This window comes from Lathyrus oleraceus, chromosome 4 (assembly GCF_024323335.1).
Source record: "Lathyrus oleraceus cultivar Zhongwan6 chromosome 4, CAAS_Psat_ZW6_1.0, whole genome shotgun sequence".
Classification (NCBI taxonomy): domain Eukaryota; kingdom Viridiplantae; phylum Streptophyta; class Magnoliopsida; order Fabales; family Fabaceae; genus Lathyrus; species Lathyrus oleraceus.
Window position 1 is genome coordinate 330,840,721 of NC_066582.1, and position 16,308 is coordinate 330,857,028.

A 16,308-nucleotide genomic window follows, 5' to 3' on the forward strand; every position below is an offset into this window, starting at 1 on the left:
AAGGGCTCCAACTTGGATAAGGATCAACAAGTATGCAACTAACTCCAACTATGGAAAATAATTATCATGAATACTATGGAGATAGGAGAATTATAACTCAAATATGGAAATGACTCATGTCTAATGCCTTGAGAAAAGTTTTAAAAGAAAAAAAATGCACAAGGGCACAAAATGGTTTGAATGAGTTAGACATTTTTTAAGTGTTTTGAAATTGGTCTAAATATGCTTAAGATGAATTAGCATTTAGTGGGAAAAAGGTTTTGAAAATCACTTGACAAAAGTCAAGGTTTATCAAGAAAATGGTTCAAGTTTGAAAACAAGAAGGTTTTGAAAAAGAGAGAAGATTTTGAAAACTAAATAATGGGAGGAGAAGAAGAGACTAAAGCATAAAGTAAAAGCTAAGGAGGAAAGATCTAACCAAGAAAATAGAAAGCTTTGTGACATGAGTCAAGCAAGAATTCCCTCCTTTGGATAAAGCCTCAAACAAGCAGAATAAGCAAATAATAATCCATGTATCAGATGAAACCAAAGTAACCAAGCCAAGTCTTCACAGAGAAGTCCAAAGTCAAAGGTATTAGATGAATTCCAAGGTATCAGGTCACAAGTACCAAAGTAAAGGTCAAGATCCTAATTCTAAGTCCATAATTCCACAAAGATGCCAAGGATAGTAACCACAAGTCCATGAGTTAGGCGAAACAAGTTTATTTTTAGTTTTTTTATTAGTATCTTCTTTACTATGATATCAAAAGAAAGGCCTAAATGGACAAAGAACAAAATAACATAATCACAAACAATATGATATGAAATGCTAAACATAAAGTATAAAGTAAATGACATAAAATAAAGGCATAAAGTAAATGACACTAAAATAGAAGTTAATGCAAGTGAAGAGTTAGTAAAAGATGTTAGTGAAGATGAAAAGATGTTTTGGTCAGTTTTTAGATAACACTCAACTATCCACTCACAAGCATAAAAATATGAACCTATACATCATTTATGAGAAGGGATCCAACTTGGATAAAACCAACAAGTATGCCACTAGCTCTCACAAATGGAAAAGGAGCAACATTTGCATACAATACCATGAGGAATAGGAGACTTACAATCTCACCTATAAAGATGCCTTTGCTTTTGGGAAATATTTAGCGCAATGTTAAGTAATCGTAATTAGACTTATGTAGAAGTTACAACTATCTGAGGCTGGTCAATAATAATATTTGTGTTAATACATGCTAGAGAAATGATATGTAAATCATTCTCCTAAAGCCATGCCACATGTCGCAACCTGAAAAAAGGGAATGCGAAAAGAAAAAAAAACCGGCGAGAAAGAAAAGACAAAAGAGTCGCCACCGTGCGTTATTTATCCCAAAGGAGGGAAAGGAAACGCTCGTAGTAAACCTGGAAAAGGGAAAGGAAAAGACAAGGTCTCGCAACCAAATCTTGGGTTCGGGAGTCGATTATGAGAAGGGAAGGTATTAGCACCCCTACGCATCCATAGTACTCTACGAGATCCACTTTTGTTGTTCTAGTCTAAAGGGTGTGGGTTTATCTAATGTACTATTTGCTAAAAGAGGGGGTCAAAAGAAAATGACTCGCACAGATATCGCATCCACCGCATACGTATCTCATCTGGATATGAGAATCAGAGTCTTCGTAGCTCGGCTGCCTATGGGCTAAAGAGGAGTGTGCTCGCTAAGACATCGCGTCTTATGCCTACGTATCTCATCTGGAATGAGAATCAGAGCAAACCATAGTTCGGCTAACTACGGGTTAAGGGTTGTGTTTTTTAGATGAACGACGTTACTACGCAATCTACCGGATGCTCGACCTTTGGAGACTTACTCGCCTGTAGTAGAAGGAGTTAACGTGTTCTTAGGAGAAGAAAAATCAATGAGTTTGTTTGGGTTTTAGGAATGCTCATGCAAAAAAGGAAGTCCTAGACGAAGGAACAGTGCTACCTTAATTGACATGCAAACGAGAGACTATACGAAGCCTAGCAATCCTATGGGGAGACAATCACACCATACAAAACAAACATGCATAAAGTAAAATGCCACCAGGGGGCTCAAACCTACATGGGTAGGGCTTTAGTCAAGAGGGGTCATATCAACCTCGACAAACAAGCCATGGAATAGGTAATCAAATGGGCTCTTAACCATTGACATTGAACGTCAGGGTGAGCAAATCAAAAGGGTAATGAGGATAAGACCTCATAGCTCTTAACCCTGGACAGGGTGAGCTTATGACAAAAAGTGGGGATTCAGAAAGGTGGAACCCTCTCCACTGACTGACCGAACAAAAGATCTTGGGCTTTTGTTCTGAAGCATCAACACGTAGTGCGAACATAAAGAACGACACACTGAATAACGGGGGATTGATTACTAATCCCTTTTATCCGTTAATTGCCTCTTCGTGGAGGTCTTTAGCACTGGTGCCTCCTTTTGGAGGTCTTTGGGCACAAAAGTAAACAAACAAAAGAAAACATTGCCTCCTATCGAGGTCTTCCAGCTAAGAAAGCGGTAAAATGCGGGAAAGATAAAGGGATCAAGAGGTCTACCACACGGATAAAGATCCGAAGTAATAACAACTAAAGAAATAAGAAACCTAGAGATCTCTCGAGCTGGCACCATCAAAGAAAGCAAGTCAATACAGGTAATCAGAATAAATCTCCAAATGGTATCCCACAAATAAAGTGGAATGCCAAGCAAGCTATCCTTTCAGGAGTCATGTGAGCCCTCACAAAAAACTCAACAAACAGGTTAGAGTGACAAGATGGGGTGGAATCAAGAGTTGCCCCAAATTAAAATGTAACCACATGAATCATGCCATTAAAATTCACAAAAAGAGCTCACAAAAAGCAACCAAGTGTAGGAGGCCTAAACCTCTTGTCAAACACATGCATCAAAAGGGTATCAAAATTCAAAGTCAGGGGGCAAGGATCCACACATACTAAAACATGTGCCCACATGCAAAACCTAACGATACCCACTCTTCCAAATTCACCAATAATACCTCATACATTCAGAAATTTCTGGTTGAAAGTATAAAGTAGTGGAAATAAGACATACCTGATTGGGGAGAATCAATTGAAATTGAATTGCACCGTTGGCTTTGCAGAACAATCTTAGGGTTTATATGAGAGGGAATTGGTTATTTGCAGATGAGTTCCCTTCAGTCTCTGGAGGTTGCTCTGAATTAGTTAGAATCTCTCTAGGGTTTTTTCACTGATTTTTTTATAGAATTTATAACCTGATTTTCGTGGCTTTGTGGGCTCAAATGAGAGAGGTCCAAGTCCAAGATTTTTCTGTTATATTTTATTTATTTATTTATTTATTTAATTTATTTTTATTTTTTATTTTTTTTTCATTTTTTTTCTTTTATATTTTTTATTTTTTTTTCGTTTTTTTTTATTATTTTTTTTTATTTTCAAAACGCGTGGGCTTCGCCTAGCGAGCATGACAGTTCAAGAAATTCCTCTGAGCGTAGGTGATTCTGGTGGCTTTTCTTGGGACTCGCTAGGCAACCCATTCTGCTCGCCTAGCGAGCATGAAAGCTCATGAACAAACTTTTGCTCCTTCAAGATTAACGTTTTGACTGATGGATAAACCCCATTTGAACATGTTGGAAGTATCTCAAGCCATTCCCTTGTGTTGACATATCACCCAGATAGGATCCACAAAGTGTCTTGGATGATATTCAAGCTTCTTGGATCTAATTCCAATTGACATGATGAAATGCAATATGAAATGTTAAATGACCTAAAAATGAGTGCATGAATGAGGGGGGCAAATTTTGAGGTATTACAGCTGCCCCTATTCAATCAATTGGAGACCCGAAAAGAAGATAGCAGCGGCTTTCGCACTTTCGAGGTATCAAGGGATTGAATACAATAAAAGCCCGAAAATTTGCACTGAAGTGAAGTGAAGTAACAATGCCTGTCAGAATCGGCAAAGAGGTGGTCTTGAAAGAAGAATCCGTCTGGTACGGTGAGAGTCGATCTGAATACCGAAAAAGAATGTTAACCTGGATACCAAAATAAATGGTAAAACAAAAATAACCATGGCCTGAATGCCGCTCATCAGTATGAATACTAGAAATGACTTCGATCTGAACATCGGAAGATATGAGATTATTAATATCGGTCTGAACACCGAGAGGCTGGCCTGAATGCCACAAGTTGCGTCGACCTGAATGTCGAAAACTTCTTCGATCTAAAAATCGGAAAACTGGCCTAAACGCCACTTCGATCTGAATACCGGAAATTGGCCTGAATGCCACTTCGGTCTGAATACCGGAAACTGGCCTGAATGCCACAAGTTGCATCGACCTGAATGTCGGAAACTTCTTCGATCTGAACATCGGAAAACTGGCCTGAACGCCACTTCGGTCTGAATACCGGAAACTGGCCTGAATGCCACTTCGTTCTGAATACCGGAAACTGGCCTGAATGCCACAAGTTGCATCGACCTGAATGTCGGAAACTTCTTCGATCTGAACATCGGAAAACTGGCCTGAATGCCACAAGTTGCATCGACCTAAATGTCAGAAACTTCTTTGATCTGAACATCGGAAAACTAGCCTGAATGCCACTTCGGTCTGAATACCGAAAAAACTTCATGCCTGTCAGCATCGGCAGAAATAGGGAAAGATAATAGAGGCGGCGCATGGGCCAATGACACTTGTTGGGGATAATAAAGGTAAGTCATGAACAATCTTCAGTCTGAGTACCGGAAACAACTTCTGGCTTATCACTTAGGATACTGAGAATGTTTTATGCTTACATGCGTATGTTTGAATTTTTCAATGGCGTAATGCTCCATGAAAATGGAAACGCTACGCGATTTGGGAGGATACAATGCAATATGATTCTACATGCAGGGATGCGAAGTGCTGGGTAGAATGCCAAGCCGAGGCAAGGGAATCTGTTGGGGAAAGGATCACCATCTTCTGGACCCTGACAAGGCTGTTGGAGATGCACAGCGCAAAGAACTCTGCGGGGAAATGACCCGCCACACGGTGTTCTAGCAATGACGAAATACCGAGACTTTGACTGGGGAGAGAACGACACTGAAAACCTGCTGTTGGGGAAAGCGATAGTGGTTCTGGCAACCATAATCTGCGAGAGAGATGACTTAGCAGGGGAAGCAAACACCGATACGGTACCGAGATTCTGCTTCAAGGAAAGAGACCATGGATCTGGCGTCGAGATCATCGATCTGGCATCGAACCCTGAGGAGCAGCCGCTTCTGCTGGGAAGATACAGTCTGGCACTGTCAACTCTGCTGGGGATATATAGTCTGGCACTGTCAACTCTACTAGGGAGTGTATATTCTGAAACAACCGCTTGGGGGAGGTACAACAGTGAGAGCCTGCTGGGGATCGAAGAATCCAATGCTCTGATCAGCTTTGCAGGGATAAGATACCAACTTCGACTGTTGGGGGAAACATTCGCGATCATCGACTGGGAACCTTAAGGAAATGCCCCGAGGGTACCTGTTCTGAATAGACGATCTAAAGCACTTAACATTTACAGCAATTTTAAATGTTTATTAAGCATGTACCTGTAAAGCTCTTATGTTTCATGATGCAATGTTTATCAAAAATTCGGACGTCATTTTTGCAAACAAAACAGTAAAATGAAAATGAAAACAGAGATATACTGAATAACATGATTTTATTGATTGAATAGCCTCTGAATAGGCATTTACATCAGGAAGCAATCCCTGGAAAGAGGTAATCGCATAAAAGATAAAAACAGAAATGAATCTAATGGCAATGTGAAATGGATTTCTATTGGGTTCCAATTCTGCTATGACTTGCTCGTCTTCAAGATCCTCCAGATGATCAGCTTCCTGAAAAGAGTGATTGGACTGTTTCCTATCCTTCAAAAGTTTCCAGTCATTGACACGAGATGAGATTCAGAACTACTCAGAACGCAGTCATTCGTTTAATCCCTAACTTTTGCCTGGATCGCCCTTTTCGGGTTTTCAATCCACCGGGATACCCATTTTTGCCTAAGTTGCCTTTTCAGGTTTTCAACTTACCGGGTGTACGATCTTTTCATTTTTAATCCCTAATTTTTTCCCGAACCTTTTCATTTTCTTGGTTCGTCGGGATTCCCATTTTTGCCTGGACTATTCTTTTTACTGTCCAACGGGTCTATTTTATGCAAAGTATTTTTTAACTGCGTCTGAGTTCACAGGGGAAGTGAAGTTTTCACCATCCATAGTTGCAAGCATTAACGCCCCACCATCAAAAACCTTGGTGACAATATACGGTCCATCATAGTTAGGAGTCCACTTGCCCCTGTGATCTGTCTAAGGAGGAAGGATCCTTTTCAACACCAAATCTCCGACCTGGAAGCATCAAGGACGCACTTTCTGAACCTTATTGAACCTTGTCCGAATCCATTCAGCTTCGTCTAACTTGACATCCAACATGACTCTTAGAGAAGGAATCTCCACTTCAATAGGTAGGACTGCTTCCATACCATACACAAGGGAGTAAGGGGTTGCCCCGGTCGATGTACGTACTGAAGTACGGTACCCATGCAAGGCGAAGGGTAGCATCTCATGCCAATCTCTGTACGTAACGACCATCTTCTGCACAATCTTCTTTATGTTCTTATTTGCCGCCTCAACAACACCGTTCATCTTAGGGCGGTAAGGGGAAGAATTGTGATGCCGAATGTTGAAGTTCTGGCACAACTCCTTCATCATTTTGTTGTTGAGATTAGAACCATTATCAGTAATGATTCTTTCGGGAATCCCATAGCGACAAATGATTTCTTTCTTGATGAAACGGGCAACCACATGTCTGGTGACATTCGCGAATGATGCTGCTTCGACCGACTTGGTGAAATAGTCGATGGCAACAAGGATGAAGCGATGCCCATTGGAGGCGTTCGGCTCAATCTTTCCAATCATATCGATGCCCCACATAGCAAAAGGCCACGGCGAAGACATCACATTCAAAGGATTTGGCGGCACATGTACCTTATCAGCATAAATCTGGCATTTATGACACTTCCGAGCATATTTGAAACAATCAGATTCCATGGTCATCCAGTAATATCCCGCTCTCAACAATTTCTTAGCCATTGCATGTCCGCCGGCATGAGTACCGAAGGAGCCTTCATGAACTTCCTGCATTAACATGTCTGCTTCGTGTCTATCCACGCATCTGAGCAAAACCATATCGAAGTTCCTCTTATACAGCACATTGTCTTTGTTCAAGAAGAAACTGCCTGCCAATCTTCTCAAAGTCTTTCTATCATTGTTGGATGCCCCTGAAGGGTACTCTTGATTCTTCAGAAATCGCTTGATGTCGTGATACCAGGGCTTGTCGTCAACTACCAGTTCAGCAGCAAACACATACGCGGCTCTGTCGAGGCGCATCACATCGATCCTGGGAGCGTGGTTCCACCGAATCACGTTGATCATAGAGGATAGAGTGGCAAGAGCATCTGTCATCTGTTTCTCATCACGAGGTATGTGATACAACTTTACTGTTGTGAAGAAAGTCAATAGTCTTCTCGTGTAATCTCTGTATGGGACTAGATTGGGCTGGAGGGTGTTCCAATCACCACTCACTTGATTGATCACTAGAGCTGAATCTCCGAAGATGTCCAGAGTCTTGATTCTCAAATCAATGGCTTGCTCAATATCCAAGATACAGGCTTCATACTCAGCTTCATTATTTGTGCACTCAAAAGTCAGACGAGCGGTGAAAGGCATGTGGGCACCTTTCGGAGTAGTAATGACAATGCCAATTCCACTTCCTCTGGCATTGACAGCCCCATCAAACAACAAAGTCCACTTTTCGTCTGGATCAGGTCCCTCCTCAACAACTGGCTCTTCACAGTCTTTCATCTTGAGGAACATGATGTCTTCATCTGGAAAATCAAACTTCATCGGCTCATAATCATCAATCGGCTGCTGAGCAATATAGTCTGACAGAATACACCCTTTGATGGCTTTCTGGGATGTATATTAGATATCATACTCTGGCAGTACCATTTGCCAACGAGCAACCCTTTCTGGTGAGAGTTGGCTTCTCGAATATGTATTTGACTGGATCCATCTTGGAGATCAATAAGGTTGTGTGAGACAACATGTATTGTCTCAATCGCTTAGCAGCCCATGCAAGTGCACAACACGTCTTTTCAAGCATCGAGTATCTCGACTCGCGATCTGTGAATTTCTTACTCAGGTAGTAGATGGCATGCTCTTTCCTACCTATCTCGTCGTGTTGACCGAGAACACAACCCATGGAATTGTCTAGTACTGTCAAATACATAATCAGCGGTCTCCCTGGGACCGGAGGCATAAGGATAGGAGGATTCTGCAAATACTCTTTTATCTTCTCGAAAGCCCTTTGGCAATCATCATTCCACCTGATAGCCTGATCTTTTCTCAGCAATTTGAATATTGGCTCGCACGTGGCTGTACGGTGAGAGATGAACCTTGCAATGTAGTTCAACCTCCCTAAGAAACCATGGACTTGTTTCTCTGTTCTTGGCTCAGGCATTTCCTGTATCGCTTTCACTTTGGCCGGATCCACCTCAATCCCTTTTTCACTAACAATAAAACCCAATAATTTTCCAGATCTCACCCCAAAAGTACACTTGTTCGGATTAAGCCTCAGCTTGAATTTTCTCAAACGCTCAAACAATTTCTACAAATTCACCAAATGTTCTTCTTCCGTCTAAGATTTGGCAATCATATCATCAACATAAACCTCGATTTCATGATGAATCATATCATGGAAAAGAGTCACCATCGCTCGTTGATATGTTGCTCCGACATTTTTCAGACCAAACGGCATCACCTTGTAGCAGAAGGTTCCCCATGGGGTTATGAACGTTGCCTTCTCCATGTCTTCTGGTGCCATCTTAATTTGATTATAGCCAGAAAAGCCATCCATGAAGGAGAATACCGAGAACTGAGCTGTGTTATCCACCAAAACATCGATGTGAGGTAATGGGAAATCATCTTTAGGACTAGCTCTGTTCAGATCCCGGTAGTCAACACACATCCGTACCTTTCCATCCTTCTTAGGTACTGGAACGATATTTGCAACCGATGGCGGATAATTTGTGACTGCTAGAAACCCTGCATCCAACTGTTTTTGCACTTCTTCCTTTATCTTGACAGCCATCTTTGGTCTTGTTCTTCTGAGCTTCTGCTTGACCGGAGGACAACCTTCTTTGAGAGGCAAATGGTGTACCACAATATCTGTGTCAAGCCCTGGCATGTCCTGATAAGACCAACCGAAGATGTCAACATATTCTTGCAGCAATTCAATCAGCCCTTTCTTCACATTATCTTCCAAAGCAACCCCTATCTCGATTTCTCTCTTAGCGTCCTCGGTGCCGAGATTAATCACTTCAACAGACTCTTGATGCGGTTGAATGACCCTTTCCTCCTGTTTTAATAACCTGGTAAGTTCTTCAGGGAGTTCACAGTCTTCATCACCCTCTTCTTCAGCTTGAAAGATTGGATTTTCAAAGTCGAAGCGAGCCATAGCAGAACCGTTATCAATAGGATCCGATGACGTGCATCTGCATGAGTAATGGTATGTGCTTATGAGTGTGAACAAAGAGTAAAAACTAAACAAAACATTGCCAAATATTTTTTTGGTTTTCAAAAACTGCAAAAATAGAAAGACAGTGAACACAATATTTGAATGCAAAAAGACGTCCTTTATTTATGATAAAAAATGCAAGTATTCACATAGATGAGCCCTACAATGAGTCATTACGCCCTGGGAGGAACGTAAGACTTGGATATGCATGAATAAAGAAGAAAAGTTACTCCTCCGGAAAAGTGACTTGGACAATCTCCTCAGAAGACCAATTGTTGATGACTTCACCCGGGATCCTCGGACGCACCCAATTATCGATGTCGCAATCACTATCCCCATCTTCATCGTTGACCGCAGATACCTGGCCATACTGAATGATACCAGCACTGGAGAAAGTAATCGGCCCCTGACGAGTCTGAAGTGTTGAAGTTGTAGAAGTCATAACTGGCTGATACCCAATCCCGAACTTGTCTTCTTTCATTGGTAACATCAACAGACGTCCCCAGCCGGGGGCAACACCCGAATCTACCAAGGCCTGTGCCTGCTTGAAGGACGAGATAGAGGCACCCGCTTTAACCTCTTCCACCGGAGCTGCATCCTTGATCTGAACTGCCTCAAAGGCCTGACATAAGGTCTCATGAAATTCACCTTCTACCTCTACGTACTTGAATGTAGACAGATTGCTGACCAGAATATCCTCCTCACCACAGACGGTGATAATCCTTCCATTGACTGGGAGTTTAACCTTCTGATGTAAAGTTGAAGAGACTTCCCCAGCATTGTGGATCCAAGGACGACCCAGCAGGCAACTATAGGAAGGACTGATATCCATCACATAGAAGACGGTGTTGAAGGTTTGTGATCCAATCTGACTTGGCAATTCTACCTCTCCGAACACCGACCTCTTAGAACCATCGAAAGCTCTCACAATGAGGTCTGAGGGCTTCAGGACCACACCCTCTACTTCTAACCTTGACAGGGCTCTCTTGGGTAGCACATTGAGAGAGGAACCTGTGTCCACCAGAACATGAGATAACACGGTGTCTTTGCATTCTATCGAGATGTGCAAAGCCTTGTTATGGTTGCATCCAGCTGGTGTTAAGTCAGAAATAGTAAAACCCAACCCATTGCTTGCATGAACATTTGCAACGATTCCTTCCAGTTGGTTCACTGAGATCTCCTGAGGCACATATGCAGCATTTAGGACTTTCAGTAGTGCCTCCATGTGCGCCTCCGAACACAATAGGAGTGAGAGAATGGATATCTTGGACGGAGTCTGAATCAACTGATCGACTACCTTGTAGTCACTTTTCTTTATGATCCTCAAGAGCTCGTCCACATCCTTCGCAAAAGTGGGCTCAGAACCAGCCTGGGGTGTAGAGGCACTCTCATTCACGACTTGCTTGCCTTTGGCTTTCGCCGTAGCATCCACACTATCAGTTTGGGTAACGGGTGGTGAGAACAGTCTACCACTCCTGGTGAATCGCCCGATTCCACCAACATTGTCCACTACGGGACCTTCAACTTCAAGTTCAGTCTTCTGACCCTCTTCTACCTTCAGTGACCGTTCTACCCCATGATCGTGCGTGTACACACTCCTCCCATAATGCCAAGGAATGACCCTTTCACTGGTGAAAGGTAGAGGACCAGGGGTTGTGATAATCATAGTGGACGGTCGCGCTGGTGGCACCGGTTGCGCTTCTGGTACATTGATCTGATTAGTTGGGTAGAAAATGGTGATAGTAGCAACATCATAGTCATATTCTGAAATCTCATTAATTGAAATGCAAGCATCCGAAACATTGGAATCAAGTTCAATTACATCAGAATCAACCACATTGGAAAAAGTAAATACACCATCATGGATTACAGAATCAGTAGGAACAACATCTGCGAATTCATCAGTAGCATCTTCAAACACTTCTTCCTCAACCCCTTCCGCAGACTCTTGGACAAACAAATCTTCAACCTGGAGGATACCTTTGTCGAGCAAGACCTGGATACCCTGCTGTAGCTTCAAACAACCTCCACTCTGAGTAGCACAATCCAAACAACCCTTCCCACAACCGGAGAAAACATCGGCCTTCAACAAGTATCCCTTGATATCCGATAACGGAGTCTTCAGCTTCAACGTATCTTTGACGGATCTGGCTTCCCCTTCCATCATATTAACATTTGCGCCACCATGCTGGGGCATGGGATTGTTGACGACATTCAGAGCCGGTGCAAGGTCGATGGCCTTTGAATCTATGAGGTCCTGAACTACGTGCTTAAAAGCTTTGCATTTCTCAATATTGTGGCCAGGTGCCCCAGAGTGGAAGCTACACCTAGCGTTGGCGTTGTAACCCATCGGAAGTCTACCAACGGGAGGAGCCAGAGTGTGTAACTGCATAAGTTGTAGTTGTTGAAGACTAGAAAGTAGCTGAGCGTACGACATTGGAAGAGTGTCGAAACGCCGGTCCATCGTCCTTGGCCTCTGTTGATAAGCGGGTCTGTTACCCTGTTGTTGTTGGTACGGAGCTTGCTGACGTTGTGGTTGTTGTTGTTGTAGTGGTGCTGCAGCTAGAATGGTCACAGCCGTAACATACGGTTGCTGATGATAGTTCTGAAAGTTATTCCTCCGGTTATCCCTGTTCTGATAAGAAGATATGGCACTTGCATCCCCTTCTCTCCTCTTCTGTCCCTGAATGAACGACTTCTTCACCCGTGATGAAGATCCACCTCCACTCTGGGTCTTGTATGTCTTTAGGTAATTCTCCACCCTCTCTCCGGTAGAGACTACATCAGCAAAGTTGGAGGCATTGCAACCCATCAGGCGCTCCAAATAAGGTCCGGGAAGAGTGTTCATGAACATGTTAGCCATTTCCTTCTCCAACATAGGAGGTTGAACATGGGAAGCTGTCTCCCTCCAGCGTTGAGCATATTCCCTGAAGCACTCATTGCCTTTAAGAGACAGATTCTGAAGTTGAGTTCTGTCCGGAGCCAAGTCTGCATTATACTGATACTGCTTCACAAAAGCCTCAGCCAAATCCCTCCAGCAGCGGATGTGGGCTCTGTCCAGCCTCATATACCATTCCAGGGATGCCCCAGCTAGGCTATCCTGGAAAAGTACATAAGCAACTTTTCATCGTCAGAGTATGCAACCATTTTACGGAAGTAGGCTTGCACATGGGTCTTTGGGCAAAAGTTGCCACTGTATTTGTCAAATATCGGGACCTTGAATTTCGGTGGCACCCTCACGCCTGGGACCATTCCCAAGTCAACAACGTCTACTCCCAGAGGATTCTGTCCTTCCACTGCCTTCAACCTCTCTTCCAGTCTCCGAAACATAGGGTCCATACCATGACTCATCCCAAAGTCTTCCTGAAGCAAGGGGAACTGATCCTCCTGGTCATCATGGACGGGTTGTTGACCGGAGGTGACATGTAGGATCGGGGTAGGCCCCGGTCCACTGGGTCCGTTAACCTCTCTAGCTGGAGGATCTATCAACGTCTCTGGTTGAGTAGTGGCGGGATTCCTCTGCATCATCTGCCTGAGCTCTTGCTGTCCCTGAGCCACCCCTTGAACCACATCCATGAATTGGTTCATGCGGATCTTCATCTCGACGAGCTCTGCTTGTAGGCTTTCCATTGCTCTCTGGTGGTTTTTGCGGGTATTGTACCGGTGAATGCCTGAGTCAGCTATCCTGCTAGTGGAACACCAAATAATATGAGAACACTGCAGCGGTACCTGTTATGCAAGATATGCAAATGAACATGTAAATGCAATGACATGTTTATCTATTCCAAAGGGTATTCTACCCCCTTTATTCCAGTCTCACGCAAGACTACCGAGTCGTAGATAAGCTTCGAAGATCAAGATGCAATAAGGAAAACCATCATATAAATGAGTTCGTGAAGGGAAACGGTCTTAGCCAATAGTACATCAAAAAAAGATCTCCACAACAAGCCTGTGGATCATCACTATAATACAATAAGTAAAGAGAGGAACAAAAAATCAGGAATCAACCTCCTGTATACAACCCATAAGGACTGCTCCTTACTTCAGCCAGTAGTGCCACTATGTCAGGATGATCTGGAGATTCTGTCAAACACCGGATAAGCAGATTCCTTTTGTGAATAACTCCATCCAACTCGTTGATGTGCTCTCTGTAGTAATTCCCATCATCTTCTCCGAATACCTCTTCAAGTCTGGATTTCTTCAAACCTGCCAGCACTTTGAGTTCCTCAATCTGTCCTTGAGCTTTGTTGAACTGATCTGTGATATAGCCATTGGTTGAATGGGCGCACAGCAGCTCCTGGTTCTTCTCCCTCAGCAGGATCTTCAACTTCTCCATCTGACCAGTCAATTGGACCGCCGTCTCCTCCTCTTTTGCCTTCCGAGAAGCTAAAAATGTATCCCATTGCTCTTGCCAACCATCTAACTTACCATGAGCGTCTGCTAACTGCTGTTTGACTCGCCTCAACTCAGAACTGGATGATCTCAAGGCTTCGTCTGTCTTCCTGAAGAAATCCACCTCCACAACTAATTTCCTCTCTGCTTCCCCTTGCAATCTGACGACTTCCCTCTTCTGATATTTCGCCTCATGGAATTGATGCATACAGTCTTGCAGCTTCACACTTAACTCTGAGTTTTCAGATTGAAGCTCCTCCATGGCATTTTTCAATTTGTCATACTCTTCTCGGTTCACCATTGTTGACTGCTCAGGAGTAGGTGGATACAAAGGTTCCTCAATAGGAAATGGAAGACCAAACTCTTCGACTCTTCCTTGAAGCCAATCTTCATACTGAGGGTAAGTCCTGCAATCTCCTTTTCCAACCACAATCCTTCCTCTCTTGATCACCTTGAGCCAAGCCTCAACTGCCTTACGGGATACAGTCAGATCAGATGAAGAATGGAAAAACAAAGATTCTTCCACATCCTTTTCCAAAGGCGGAGTTCTTAAAGCATATCCAAACTGTCTGACTGCCAGAGAAGGATTGTAGTTGATACCTCCTCTTCTTCCTACCAACGGTACATTCGGGAAGTTCCCACAACTGTGAATAATATCCGCCCCAAGCAAGCTCCGGTCTGACCACCAAGAAATATCTTTATCTCTTATCCCCATCAATCTCTTCGACCAACTCAACGAGTCCTTGACATCAACGAACGCTCCTGACTTGGGCAGGTGGGAACTGAACCACTTATGAAACAAGGGTGCACAACAATTCACCACTCCTCCTTTTCTATTCTCATTCCTGTGATGCACTGAACGAAAGAAATCTCCCAACAAGGTCGGCACTGGATTTCCCAACACGAAGAGGCGTATGGCGTCTACGTCCACAAATTTCGCCACATTAGGAAACAGGACGATCCCATACACACAAAGAGCCAACACAACATTGAAACCCCTCTGGTCACCATCTTCAAGCTTCTTCTTTGCTTCTCCCAGTAAGAAACTCAGATGAAAACCATTAACTTCTCCCTTCTAACACATATTAGTCTTCAAGACTGATTCCCCCAAATATGTGGTTGAAGCAACCATGCTGAGATCGGGCAGAAGCTCGGAACTGTAGAATAGCAACTGCGGCTTGTCGCAACGTGAAAAACAACCGGTGGAAAAAAACAGTTTACAGAGCCGCCACCGACGCTATTCATCCTATGACGGAAAGGGAGCACAGGACTAACCTAAGAAAGGGAAAGGAACGGTCTTACGACTAGAGATTGCAAGGTACGGGAGTCGGTTACGCAAGGGGAAGGTATTAGCACCCCTCACGTCCGTCGTACTTGACGGGATCCACGCTCAAAAGAATAGGAAAAAAATAGAATAAGGTTGCTAATAAACTGCTCAAAGAAATTTCACAAACTGGAATAATAAAACAGGTGAAAGAAGATGGAGGAGATGGACTCGGCAGGATGTCGCATCCTGGGCCTACGTAGTTTGTCAGAAACAAACATCAGAGTCAACGTAGTTCGGGGAAATGGGAGACATGCTCGCTAAGACATCACGTCCTATGCCTACGTATCTTCTCTATCCAGAGAAGAATCAGATCACTCGTAGCTCGGCAAACGCATGCCGAAACAAAATACCAAAAAAAGACGCTGAGACGTCAAAGAAACACTCAAAAGGAAACAGAATGCCAATACGTGGACTTATATCCGACTGCTAACAATAACAAACAAAAGGAAACAGAATGCCAATACATGGACTTATATCCGACTCCTGACAACAAAAAGGAAACAGAATGCCAATACAGGGACTTACATCCAACTCCAAACAAATAACAAAAAGGAAACAGACTGCCAATACATGGACTTACATCCGACTCCAAACAAAAAACAAAAAGGAAACAGACTGCCAATACATGGACTTACATCCGACTCCAAACAAAAACCAACGCTAACCAGCGAACACCAAAGAAAAAGGTTCTCCGTGCGAACCCCAACAAAGTAACTAACTATCCAGCCAGTTACCACAAATAAACCCCAAGTGGATAATCACCACAAACGCCACAAAGATGAACCCCAAGTGAGTGACAACCGTCACAAATGAACCCCAAAGATGATAACCATCATCACAAAATGAACCCCATAAGGTATAAACATACCACACACGCCCATGCTGGACAAACAGGTATTCACACCAAAACAGAGAAAAGGGTGAACACACACAAGACAAAGAAAAGAGTTGACACACATAGACTCAAAAAAAGAAAAGGGTGCCCGGAGAGATTGCTTACAACC